Source organism: Alexandromys fortis, unplaced genomic scaffold, assembly GCF_014885135.2.
Source record: "Alexandromys fortis isolate MF-2015 unplaced genomic scaffold, M_Fortis_MF-2015_v1.1 scaffold_95, whole genome shotgun sequence".
Taxonomy (NCBI): Eukaryota; Metazoa; Chordata; class Mammalia; order Rodentia; family Cricetidae; genus Alexandromys; species Alexandromys fortis.
This window is the reverse complement of record NW_026067990.1, coordinates 7,191,817-7,203,772: the sequence shown is the minus strand read 5'-3', so window position 1 is coordinate 7,203,772 and position 11,956 is coordinate 7,191,817. Positions and strand designations below refer to the sequence as shown.

General features: G+C 44.9%; 1 protein-coding gene across 2 annotated transcripts in view; it reads left to right on the top strand.

Moving 5' to 3' along the window:
• The first annotated feature begins 1,585 nt into the window (after positions 1–1,585).
• Fhl1 (four and a half LIM domains 1) overlaps positions 1,586–11,956 on the top strand; it is a 62,267-nt gene continuing 51,896 nt past the window's right edge. Inside the window, exon 1 of one of the 2 annotated variants that reach the window (XM_050159673.1) lies at positions 1,586–1,718. The gene's annotated coding sequence lies outside the window, so the exon portion shown is untranslated. Of the gene's footprint in view, positions 1,736–11,956 lie in introns of both variants that reach the window. The other variant, XM_050159674.1, reaches the window with a different exon arrangement.

The window sequence follows — 11,956 nt, the reverse complement described above, 5'->3', positions numbered from 1 at the left end:
AGAGCTGCTTGAAGAGGAGCTAATTGTTCAGTACTTTCCCATGATGGCTTGGGGCAGATCAGTTTCTGTGCTAAGTAATAGGCAGCAAGACTTAGTTTGCTAATCCAGAAATACCAAACCTCAGTGATTCTAAGGGCTCAGAATGAGGGGGAATAAAAAGAAAAAAAAAAGAAGGTAGGATCTGGGGAGCAAGGGAGGGAAGGGTGTTTTGAAAATAGCTACTGGCCCTCTGGTGAAAGAGGCCACCACCTGGTTTGTGAAGCTTGGAGAAAACAGCAATGTTTAGACTGTTCGCTTGGCTTAAACCCACAGCTGCTCCACCTCTCAGCCACGTCCGCTTCTGCGTAAAGCACCAGTTCTCTCCTTCGATCTGGCCTTCATTTTGTATCAAGACTCTGAACTCCTTTAATGGACCTTCCTCCTGCCTCACCAGGGTTAGTCCCTACTCTAGCTACCCCCACCTTCCAAATTCACAGCAGAAAATGGAAGTTTTCCTCGACCCTACTCATCCCCCCCCCCCGGTTCTTTCCCTTTCTGTTCCCCCTTACAAGGGAAGATTTCAAAGCAGCTTTCTCTAGTTCACCTGCAGTCCTCTCAATCCTCTTCTATCAAGTCCATTCACGGGCATGGTCGGATTCTTTTTTTTTTTTTTTCCCTCTACTCCTTCTGTCTGGAAAGTTTTCCTTTTTATGGTACTGCTTTAATACCATCCAGGGCTTAGATTAAAGGCCACCTTTTTACACTATTTGCAGCCCCATCTTATCCTGCAGTCTATCCAAGTGTGATTATTTTCTCGCTTACTTATATTCTCTTTTGCTCCACCAGTAAGGCAGCGTGCGTGCACAACTGCACTCTATCTACAGCATCTGGCCCAGTACTTGGCCCATGGTGAGGGCTCACTGAACTGAAGGAGTGAAAGATCGAGTCACACACTGTCCGAAGTGCTTTCGGAGTGATGGAAAAAAAAAAAAAAAACCTGGATAAAGGCTCTTTTCGTTCTGTCCTGCATGTTAGTACAGGGAGATGTCGTCGGTGGGTATCTTAGCATGATGAGAACCAAGAGATCCGCAATCGCGGGCTGTAATGGGGTGTGCAGGTCAGCCAGGCCCCTGGAGAGGCGAGAGGCCACCTTGGCTGCCTCTCTTTGTTGCTCCCACCTCCTGGGCTCTGGCCGCGGCTGCCTGCAGTGACTCGTGACTCCCCGACAGCCCGCGAAGGCCGGCCCGCAAGGGGGGGGGGGAGCGCCCCCAGCCCGCCCTCCGCGTGCCCTTCCAAAGCTAGGGGGTGCTCCGGGAAGCAGCGCCACCGCGGGCTCGCGGCCACCTCCCGCGCGCACCCGCGCACGCCTTGCAGGCATCCTGGCCTCTCCCGAGGCGGGGCCCACGCAACCGCGCCCCCTTCCCGCGCTTGCCCAACCGGCTCCCGCGCGCGCGCGCGCCTGCGGTCTCCCCCGCACCGCAGCCCCCGCGCTACCGGCAGAGCCTAGGCGGACGCGCGCTCCGCCCTGCCCCGCCCCGCCCCGAGTGGGCCGCGCCCGCCCCCGCCCCCGCGCGTGCTCCCTCCCTCCCCTTTTCCCTCCCACTCTCGTGCGCCCCTCCCCGCGCGCCCTACATCCACCGCCCGCCCGAGGGGGCTCAGTCCGCAGTCGTCGCTGTCGCCGCCACGCTTCGGCCTCGGAGCTGGTAGCGGCCACCGGTGCCGCTTAGACAGCTGCGTGGGTGAGCATCCCCAGACAGTAAGCCCGCGTTCCCTCCGTGTGTGTGTGTGTGTGTGTGTGTGTGTGTGTGTGTGTGTGAGTGTGAGTGTGAGCGCCTCCCTGGGGAGCCGCAGCTCTGCTCCGCTGCCGCCACTCCGGGGCTGCGCCGACCTGCGGGGTTTGGGTACCTGCGGCCTCCAGCCTCGGCGGCCTCGCCCACGCTGGCGGCTGCGGAACCTGGGGCTCTAAGGTCCCTTAGGGTGCGCGCCTTTGCCTCCTCTCCAGAGCTTCGCTCCCTGGAGAGTGTGTGTGTGTGTGTGGGGGGGGATTCAGTGGGGGTGGCTCTGGGTCTTTCCTCTGAAAGGATTGAGGGTAGGGGTAAAAAGAGGGGGCTTTTGGTTTTCTCACCCAGGATGGCGGGCAGTGGGGGTGGGGCGAGGTGGGGACACCTTTGGTTTTTTTTTTTCTTTTTTAGGCTAGCTAGCAGCAGTTGAGAGTAGCGGGGGGGGGGTGATGATGACGATGATGATGGGGGGGGGGTTTGCTTCATTGGTTATCCATTAAGGATGGCGCCTGTTGGGCTGGAGAGGAAGGTGGAACCTTGCCTTGGTTCCTTCCACGGAGATGTTGAGGGAGCTGCGTGGTGGTTTTCCCTTTGGGGATGCTGGGGGTGGAAGGAGGGGAGTGCTAGGAGAAGGTGAGGAAGGGAGAGGGCTGGTGGAGCGGTTCTGCCCTCTATGGGGAAGGGCAGTCATGTGGGGGATGGGGGTGGGGAGAGGGTACTGGATTTCTGCTCTAGCATGGAAGCAAGAAGAAGGTTCTAGCACTTAGGTTGAGTCTTGGTTGAGCCTTGGCAAGGTGGGTTAGGAAAACTGCTGGGTGTGACCTTTCTGTGTTCAAAAAGCTTGAAATTCCCACTACATGCTGTCTTGGGCACTGGGAAAAGGGTTTCTGCTTCCGAAGTTCCCATGGCTTAGCCTTCCACAGCTAGGTAGAGGTTTGAATCAGAAAGGCCAAGGCAAACTCGGCGTATGCGCTATTATTTTCTGTATTGGGGCCTTTAGAATTTCCCAGGCTCATTCTGATTACAGCGACCCCCACAACTAGGGTGGCACATTGGGAAGAGGAGGCAAGACAGTATATGAATGTGATTTCGGATTTGGTTTTTGAATTTCCTGAAGGGCATGAGTGGGACAAATGTCTTTGCTGGAAATCCTCTATACTCCTCATTTAAATTATGCCATTGGGACTAGCTGAGCCTCCTTTGATTTGAATTTGGAACAGATCCAGTTTTCCTAATTGGAGCTATCATTTTGTAATTGCTTGTAATTCTCCATGTTATCAAATGTATTTCAAGTTTATAAAATACTGGGAATATTTTTGTTATCTTGATTAAGGCTGTTTTAATATAAACGGAATGATCATTGGAAATGAGAACATTTAAGGAAGAGGACAAGTTTAAATTCTGGTTCACGTGGAATTGGATAGAGTTCCCATCCTTACCCATCCCCAGGAACAGGCCGCTCCCCATTCCATATACTTCAAAAAATCAAGGGCTTGGGGTTGGTAGTTTAGCTTTGGAAATTCATGCCCGTATTTGCTTAGGTAGAATGTGCATTAAAAAGCTGTGAATCTTCAATGTGCCAGGACGATAATGCTTTCCCATTCGGGTTACATGAGGTTCCCATCTAGTCTACCTTCAGTCTTTAAATCATCTAGTGAACATTTTTAAGGGCAAAATAGAGTCTGCATGCAACAGGAGATTCGTTAGCTAGGCCACGATTCGTACAAAGCACCACACAGTAAGTACGCATTCTAATAGTACCATATAGATTCTGTAACCACGCATGGCTTTTGAAATTCTAGGCTTCCATTCCAATATTTCATTTTTTTTTGGAGAAGGGAAATATTTTTTCTAGCATGTCTAGATTTGGGGGTGAAACGAAGAGTATAACATGCAAATTGGTAGAAATTCCTCTTGCATGAGTTCTTTGGAGATAATTTAATATACATTAAATGAATGGATTACTTGAATAAGATATTGCCTTTGTTGGAAATGTTAAAACTAGAGATGTTGAAGTGGAGATAGAGCATGGGTCTACGTGATTAAGGAACATACATTTACTTGTGCTTTTGTGTGTACCATTCAAATGTTTATGTGATGTGTTCGTGTGTGTTCTGCAGCAAGGCGGGGGTGAGAAAGAGCGCATTTTCACAATCTAATTTAAATCTGGTGTTTTTTTCCTCTGAGGGAGAAGAATGCTGAAAGTGGTGAAAAGAAAAAATTCTTAAGAGGAGCAGTATGTTGGTGGGAAAATGGGCCTTTCGTTTCTCTCTAAACAAAAGGAGCAAAGGGAATCTTTTACTTGGCTTTTTGAGAACCTGTTGTAAGATGGTGGGGGGGAATGAAGAACTTTCAGAAATTAGCAGTCTGATGAAATAGTTGTTCTAAATAATCTTAAAAATTTGGCTAGTTATCTCTTGGAAAAGTAACATGTAAATTAAGCCTTTCTGTGAGAAATTCAGCATCAGGACTTCAGTTTGGATATTCATTCATTCATTCATTCAGTTGTTGTAGCACTGGGGATGGAACCCAGGCCTCACACATGCAGAGCAGGCTCCGTTATCATGGAACACCATCCCTAGCCTAAGTTTAGACATTAAAAACAAATAATTTGTTGAAGGCATGGCAGCTAATCTCCTGAGGCTAAGCCCTGTTTTCCTAATCTCTTCCTCCTGGTTCTTCTCTTTTCACCCCCCCCCCCAGCAACATTGGCTTTTATAACCTTGTAGGAGTTGAACAAATGTTCCTGCTTGCTTGAACTTTAGTCGTGATCTCCTTGGCTGCGCTCCTTAACTTTTGTCTACACATTTTGTTGTTGTTAACTGAACTACACAGTTGTTTGGATTTGGGATACATGGGAGTATATTGTAGTTATTTTTTCTTAAGATATTTTTTTTTCTTTCAGCTCCTGTCGAACACAGTAAAAAAGTTTCCCTCCCTCCCTCTCTCTTCCCTCCCTCCCCTTCCTCTCTGCCAGCACAGTGCCTAATTAAGCAGAATATATGAGCATTCCTTTCTCCACCAGCCATTTATAGAGTCTCCTCCTCTGATGGAGGCCTGTGTACCTGGTGCCCAGATACCAAGTATATAAGAAATATCTCCTGCCTTTCTGGTGTGATTCTAGAAAAGTATAGATAGTTAATCCGTTCTGATTAATTAAGACATGTCTGGAGTCCTTTGGCTATCCGTATAGTCGTTGTGAATCTATTAAACATTCGTTAGTCCTGCAAACAGTGAAGTCATTTCTTTCCAATGCCTTTGTTTGAGACATATTTTTCATTTGGGGTACTATAAATCAATTGTTGAAAATATTTACAAATGGACATCTTGATTAAACATTTGTAGACTTTCCTTTGTTGTATGAAAACTGCATAGCATTCTCATGGTCTTGGATATCCTAAGTAATTTGAGATGATTTAAAGTATATGAGAAAATGATGTAGATTATGTGCAAATACAATGTAATTTTATATGAAACATTTGATTATCTGTGGATTTTGCTATCTATAGATAGATTATGGAACCAACCACCTTTGGATACTGAGAGCCTGTGTCTTAAAGGCTAAAGATTTTCTCTTTGAAATTTTTTATTATTATTTTTGAGGCAAAGTCTCCTGTACTTCAGGCCGACCTTCAACTCTCAATCCTCCTGCTTCTGCCCCCTGATTGCTGGGAATACAGGCATGTGCTAGTGTGCCTAACTTTCCCTTTTTTAATTAGTCGATATAATTGCATGTATTTATGAGGTACAGTGTGATAGGCTGATTCATAGATATAATGTGTAAAGATATTTTCTATAAATTAAAGGGAGCATATCATATTTACTGATATTTAAAGTCACCTTTCTTATTTTCTTAGCTGGCTGTCCTGGAGCGCACTGTGTAGACCAGCATGGTCTTGAGTACATAGAGATTCACCTTCCTCTGCCTCTCAGTGCTGGGATTAAAGGTGTCTCTATAAACTTATCTTTCCATATGGTGTAGAGGAGTGAGAGATGGATGGCCAGCCTCCCTTCCTGTGATTTAAAACATTTTCTAATGGCAAATTGAGACGAAGTCATTTTTCCGTGGTCAATTTTGAATTACGGTTGGCCATGGGTGGATGGGACTCAGAAGAGTGAATAGTATTCCGTAGTGCCTTGATAAACCTTTGATCTTCTGCAGAGTCCCATCTGAGATCCTGGAGAATCATTCTGCTTGTGGAATGTGCTGGACTAGTGGTTTTCATCCCCAGGGAATTTGCCACACGGGGGTCACTGGACAATGCCCAGAAGATGTTTTTTCCCAGATGCACTTCCTGTAATCTAGTCACTAGAGGCCAGGGGTGTTGCTTAAATATCCTAGAACTCATAGGGCAGCAACCCCAGCATGAATGTGGCCATCCTGAAGCCTCAGTAATGCCGAGGTTGATGTAATTTCCTCTACAAACACAGGAACACATAACTTCAGGAGAGGAAAGGACAATAGCAATGTGTTCATGTGACCCTGTAGAGGACTCGGCTGAGCTCATTTGATTAGACTTCAAAGTGGCTAGTTCCTGCCCATCAAACTGAATAATTAGAATAGCAGCTTGTGTTTGTGGCACTCCGTTCCATGTGCTTGCATACATTACATGTTTCTCTTCTTTGGTAAATGAGGAACTAGGTTCAGAGAGGTAAAATAAGTTGCCTTGGAAGTAGAGATGAAAAGCTTCTGACGTTCACGGTTCCCCTTATGGTGGGCATCATTCAAGAATCTTAGCGAACACAATTTTAAATGCTGTAGAAGTTCATCAGTATACAGAGACCTCATTTGCAAGTTCTTTATAATAAAAATAGAGCATGGTATTGAGAAAACTGGAAATTACTCTATGTTCGAAGTACCATTGAGTTTGCTTGAGATTAATTAAAACCAGGACTGATAAATTTGGACAGGCTTGGAGTAAGTAGCAAGGGAAGAGGAAAGGGGTACCAGGGAGTGGGCATTAATTCTTTTTCATGCATTTTAGGAATTATACTAGTTGTATTGACACTCATAATCTGGTTTGCCCCTCTTCGTTCTACAGAGTCTTGAAGGTGTACATTTCATGAAGAATCTGAGACTGGAGCCACGCAGCGGTGGCGCACACCTTTAATCCCAGCATTTGGGAGGCAGAGGCAGGTGGATCTCTGTGAGTTCAAGGTCAGCCTCCTCTAAAGAGCAAGTTCCAGGACAGCTAGGGCTGTTGCACAGAGAAACCCAGTCTCAAAACAAACAAACAAAAAAACAAAATTAGAGTTCTAGACTGCACAACTGATAAATGGCAGAGTGGGGATTTGAGTTGAAGTTCTGTGGCTAAGCTACTGTCCTTGTCGTAAAGGCTGGTGGTGAGTGGAGGTACCTGGTAGAGAGGGGGGGGGAAAGGGGGGAAGGAGAGTATATGAGTGTTGGGTAAAAAGTAATTTTAGAGACAGTGATGGTTGCCAATGGATCGTGGTGTTCTGTGGTTGACAATAAGGGGTGAGTATCTGCTCTCCAGCTGATAAGAATTGAATTCAACATGGAATTTGTTTTAGAGCTCTATCCCAAGAGACTGCAATGTTTATTTTGGAGAACTTTATTTTCTGGTGTACCTGAACTTTCAAGACAGTGCTTTTTTTTTTTTTTTTTGATAGCCACAAACCTGGGCATTATCTACATTGGCATCCATCCAGCAGCTTGGCTTTCCCTTCGTTAGAGACCTCACTAGTGACAGCACCTGGTTATCTTTTTGTACAGTTTGAACATTGACACTTGCTATGGAAGTTGTTTTTGTAACATCAGATTTATTCTTGTGTTTTCCATCCGAGGGGATTTTGTTTTGACAGCTAAGTATTTATCTTAACTTTTGATGTCTTTTGTTTTAGAGCAGAAGAAGAGGAGAAAAATTTTTAAAGCTTATTAACAATCATATTTTGTCTAGAAAATGTGTGTGTGCACGTGTGTGTACGTGTGTGTATGTATATACGCACAAGCGTGTGGGCTGAAAAGGGTCCTGGTGTTTCACTTCATTTACTTTAAGTTGGAAAGGAATTTTAACCATGGTTCTCCAGAGCCATGGCACTGGACAAAAAAAAACTGTTACTTAGATCAAATGCATGTTTTGATTTCCACGTAGGACTGTCAGCCATAGATTGTGATTATGATAATAATGTCCTGATTCTGAGCACAGCAATCAGCCAAGTGCTAATCAGCCACTGTGTGCAGGCATGCATGGTGATACTGCCCGGTTTTGCTCCACACCTCAATGACCGTGCTCTATTTTAATCTTTGCTATGTGGGGTATGGAAACAGGCCTTGTGCACGCGAGGTTAGTGAACTGCCACTAGCCTGCATTCTCCAGAGTCATCCCACTAATTTCAGCTAGATGGGAGATCTGGGGAAACTTGTAAGAATGCACAATCCTTTCCTGTAAGTCCTTTAGTACTTCTCTGTTGTCGAAATTATAGAAAACACAGAAAGGATTTGAGAAGAAAACAAAAAGCACACATAATTATATCATCTAGAAGTTAGTGACAGCGTTCTGTGCATCTTTTAAAAATGCAGTCTTTTTTTTTTTTAATGGTGGACTCAAGTCCATCGCAAAGTTGCTAACTTTAAAATGCTCTCAGGTTTTCTACTCTGAAGATTATCCGAGTCACTGCTGGAGAGCTAGCCAGTCATGATCATATTGCAGGCGGCGGGGAGTTGGGGTTGTCCTCTGGCCGCTTCAGTCTGCTCTGCAAAGAAGGGAAGAGTGACTCGCACACGTTTTTCTTCTTCCGCTTGATGAGTAGGATTTCAATAGCAGAAAGTCAGCCTTCCCTTAATTTTAAAGATGAGGAAACTGAGGCTCAGTTAATGAAAGAATTCTGACTTGAATTCTTTATTTTTTTTTTCTAAATTGAGTTAAACTTTTGGTAGCCTGTCCCTCAACACATCAAGTTTTGGGGCAGGTGGGATAACTTAGTAATGGGCTTGCTATACAAGCTCAAGGACCTGAATTCAGCCTCCAGTGGAACATGCTTATAATCCCAGCTCCTGGGGAGGAGGATGCAGGGGGACCCTGAGGGGCTCACGGGCCAACCAGCCAGCCTAGCCTGCATAGCTAGATCAAGGCTTACCAAGTATGCTTAAAATGTAAAATGAAAGGCAACTTCAAGACACTTTGGACGTGGTAGTCCAGAAGACCATAATTAAGGCTTCTCCATAAAAGTATTCTTCCTTTATAAAATGAGATATCTGTTCAAATTGTGGGAGATTTGAAGCTTTTTGTCTGTTTTAGATCTAGGTAGGGAAAATTGAATTATAGTAGATTTTTGATAATGTAGCCATTAATGGATTATGCAGATACAGGCGCACACCCTTTATTTTAATCTGACACACAAGTTCCTGGGGGTGGGCTTAGAAAGAGGGTTCCAAATGGTTAAGAACATTTGCTACTCTGGTAGAGAACCTGGGTTTGGTCCCAAGGACCCACATCATGGTGGCTCATAACCATCTGTGACTGAAGTCCCAGGGGATTGGATGCCCTCTAGTGGCCTCCTCAAGCACCAGACACTTACGTAGTACTTTTATGTTCAGGTGAATGAATGTATGATATCGTTCACATATATCAATCATATGCATAAATTAAATAAGTCTTAATGAAAATATGTTCTTGGGTCCGGAGAGATGATTTAGCAGTTAAGAGCACTGCAGTTCTTCCAGTAGATCCAGGTTCAATTCCCAGCACCTGGCTGACAACTGTAACTTCAGCTCCAAGAGATCCAGCATGCTCCTTCTGACATCTGTGGGAACCTACAGCCAAGCTCATATGCACCTACACACACACACACACACACACACACACACACACACTCCTCACACTCCTCTCTCCTTCTCTTTCCCTCTCCCTCCCTCCTCTCGCCCTCTCTTTCCCTCTCTCCTTCTCTCTCCCCCCTCCTTTCCTCCTTCCCTCCCTCCCTCTCTCTTTCCCTCTCTCCCTCCCTCCATCCCTCCCTCCTTTCCTCCCTCTCTCCTTCCCCCTCTTTCTCTCTTTCTCTCTGTCTCTTTCTCTCTCTCTCTCCCCTCAAGGAATCTTTTTAAGTTTTTATGGTTCCTCCCATTTTGCCTGGATGAAGACATTTTCTTCTGTGGTTGGGTTCCCCTCTTTCTGTGTGCCCACCGCATGTCTTTTAACCACCAGAGTGACTTTTGTCAGCCCATGTCACTGTACCCACTTCCTTTTCCTTCCTATCATCCTTGCAGCACATTTTCCAGCCATTCCATCCGCCTTTCTCTTACCTGTATTTGTCACTGTTGTGCTTACACTAGCTTGACGGGGCTAGGTCTCTTTCTCCATTGTGGATGCTTTCCAGAGTAGAGGTGAGGTGAGAAACTCAATACAGAAATATCATTGGCAGAATAAACCAAATATGGTGAGAGTGCATGGGCTCTATACATGTCAACTTGTGAATGCAAAGTGATTTTTCTTATAGCTAGGGTTACCAGCTCATGGCAAAGGGTGTGTAAAGATGCATATGGATATTTACTGCTGAGGGATATGAGTGGAGCAAATTGTCCCTTTAACTGGGCGTGGATTTTCAAATAGCCTTTGCTCTTGCTCATCTCTGTGCCCTGTAGTGAACGTGGTACATCACCAGCAGTACAGTGACTGTCATCTGAGAGCGGATTTTCCTTCCAATGTAAGCTGCTGAGACGGTATAGATTAAAAAGTACACAGAAGACTCATGTAGACTTATTTGAGAGCATTGCTTTGATAAGGCAGAATCAGCCAACTCTGCTTGAATAGTTGGGAAAGCTCGTCTTTCAGGTCAGCTTTAGCGTGTACGGTTAAGACTGTTGGCCCCTGTTCACTTTGAAATTTGATTTCTCCGAAGACTTTAAGGGTTGTCTTTTCAGTGAATTGTGCCAGGTCTAGTCTTCTGCACCGTCCCTGTTCGTGAAGCAGATTGCTAGCACATCAAGGGAAGAAACTATGGTGGGTGTATTGGCTTACACCTTTAATTCTAGCAGAGGCAGAAGATCATGGGTTTGAGACCAGCTTAGGGTACACAGTAAGCCCCCCTCAGTCTCAAAACCAAATCAGAAAAGAAGTCAGGCCCCCAAATTAAAATGAGGCGATGCAAGTTTCTATCTGCATGTGTAGATAAAGCAACTGGCCTCCTTAAATGCCTGCTTATTGAGCAGCATTTATATACGACAAATGATAGCCATTTAAGAGCTCTGATTTGATGAGTTGTGACAAATGCATATACCCGTGAAACTACTCTTATAGTTGGGATATGCGTTTTTCACCCCCCCCCCCAAATTTTCCTGTGCCTACTAATAGGCTTCCGTGTGAAAATCCTTTTCCAAATTAGCTTTAGGAGTTAATGGATCTTATACACAAAAGCCGGATTATGCCCAGAATGCAATCTTTTTCTCTGTATTTAAAGCAAAGTAATATTACAGCGGAATCCTAGGCGTGGCTTTTCTGATACACTTTCCTGATTACCTCCAGTAAACTGCTTAGTAATAGTTTCATTGCATATTTGGACGGAAGGCAAATTACAGCCAAGAGATAAGTAATTGTGTTAAATAGAAGAGACATGTATATTTATATAGTTTTCCTGAAAAGTCAAATGCTCAGGAACAGGAGGAAAAGTGGCTGGGGCTGTTGCTTAGTGAGAGAGCCCTTAGAGTCAGAAAGCTACTGATTCAGTTTCCCAAACAAACAAAACAGACAGAAAACCCAGTAAATTAAACAATTGAAATTTTGCTTCAAATTTATTCATGAAACAAAAAAATGAAAAAAGAATAAAATATATTTATATACAGTTACTAAATGATAGGTATATTTTCTGAGAAACTTGTCAGAAGACTTTAGTATTATATAAACATCAGAATATAAACTGGGGGGCTGGAGAGATGGCTCAGAGGTTAAAAGAACTGACTGCTGTTCTGAAGGTCCTGAGTTCAATTCCCAGCAACCACATGATGGCTCACACCCATGTATAATTAGATCTGGTGCCCAGAACACTATATACATAATAAATAAATTTAAAAAAAAAGAATATAAACTGGGCGGTGGAGGCGCACGCCTTTAATCCCAGCACTCGGGGCGGGGAGGGGGGCGGGTAGAGGCAGGTGGATCTTTGTGAGTTTAAGACTAGCCCGGTCTACAAGAGCTAGTTCCAGGACAGGCTCCAAAGCTACAGAGAAACCGTGTTTCGAGAAA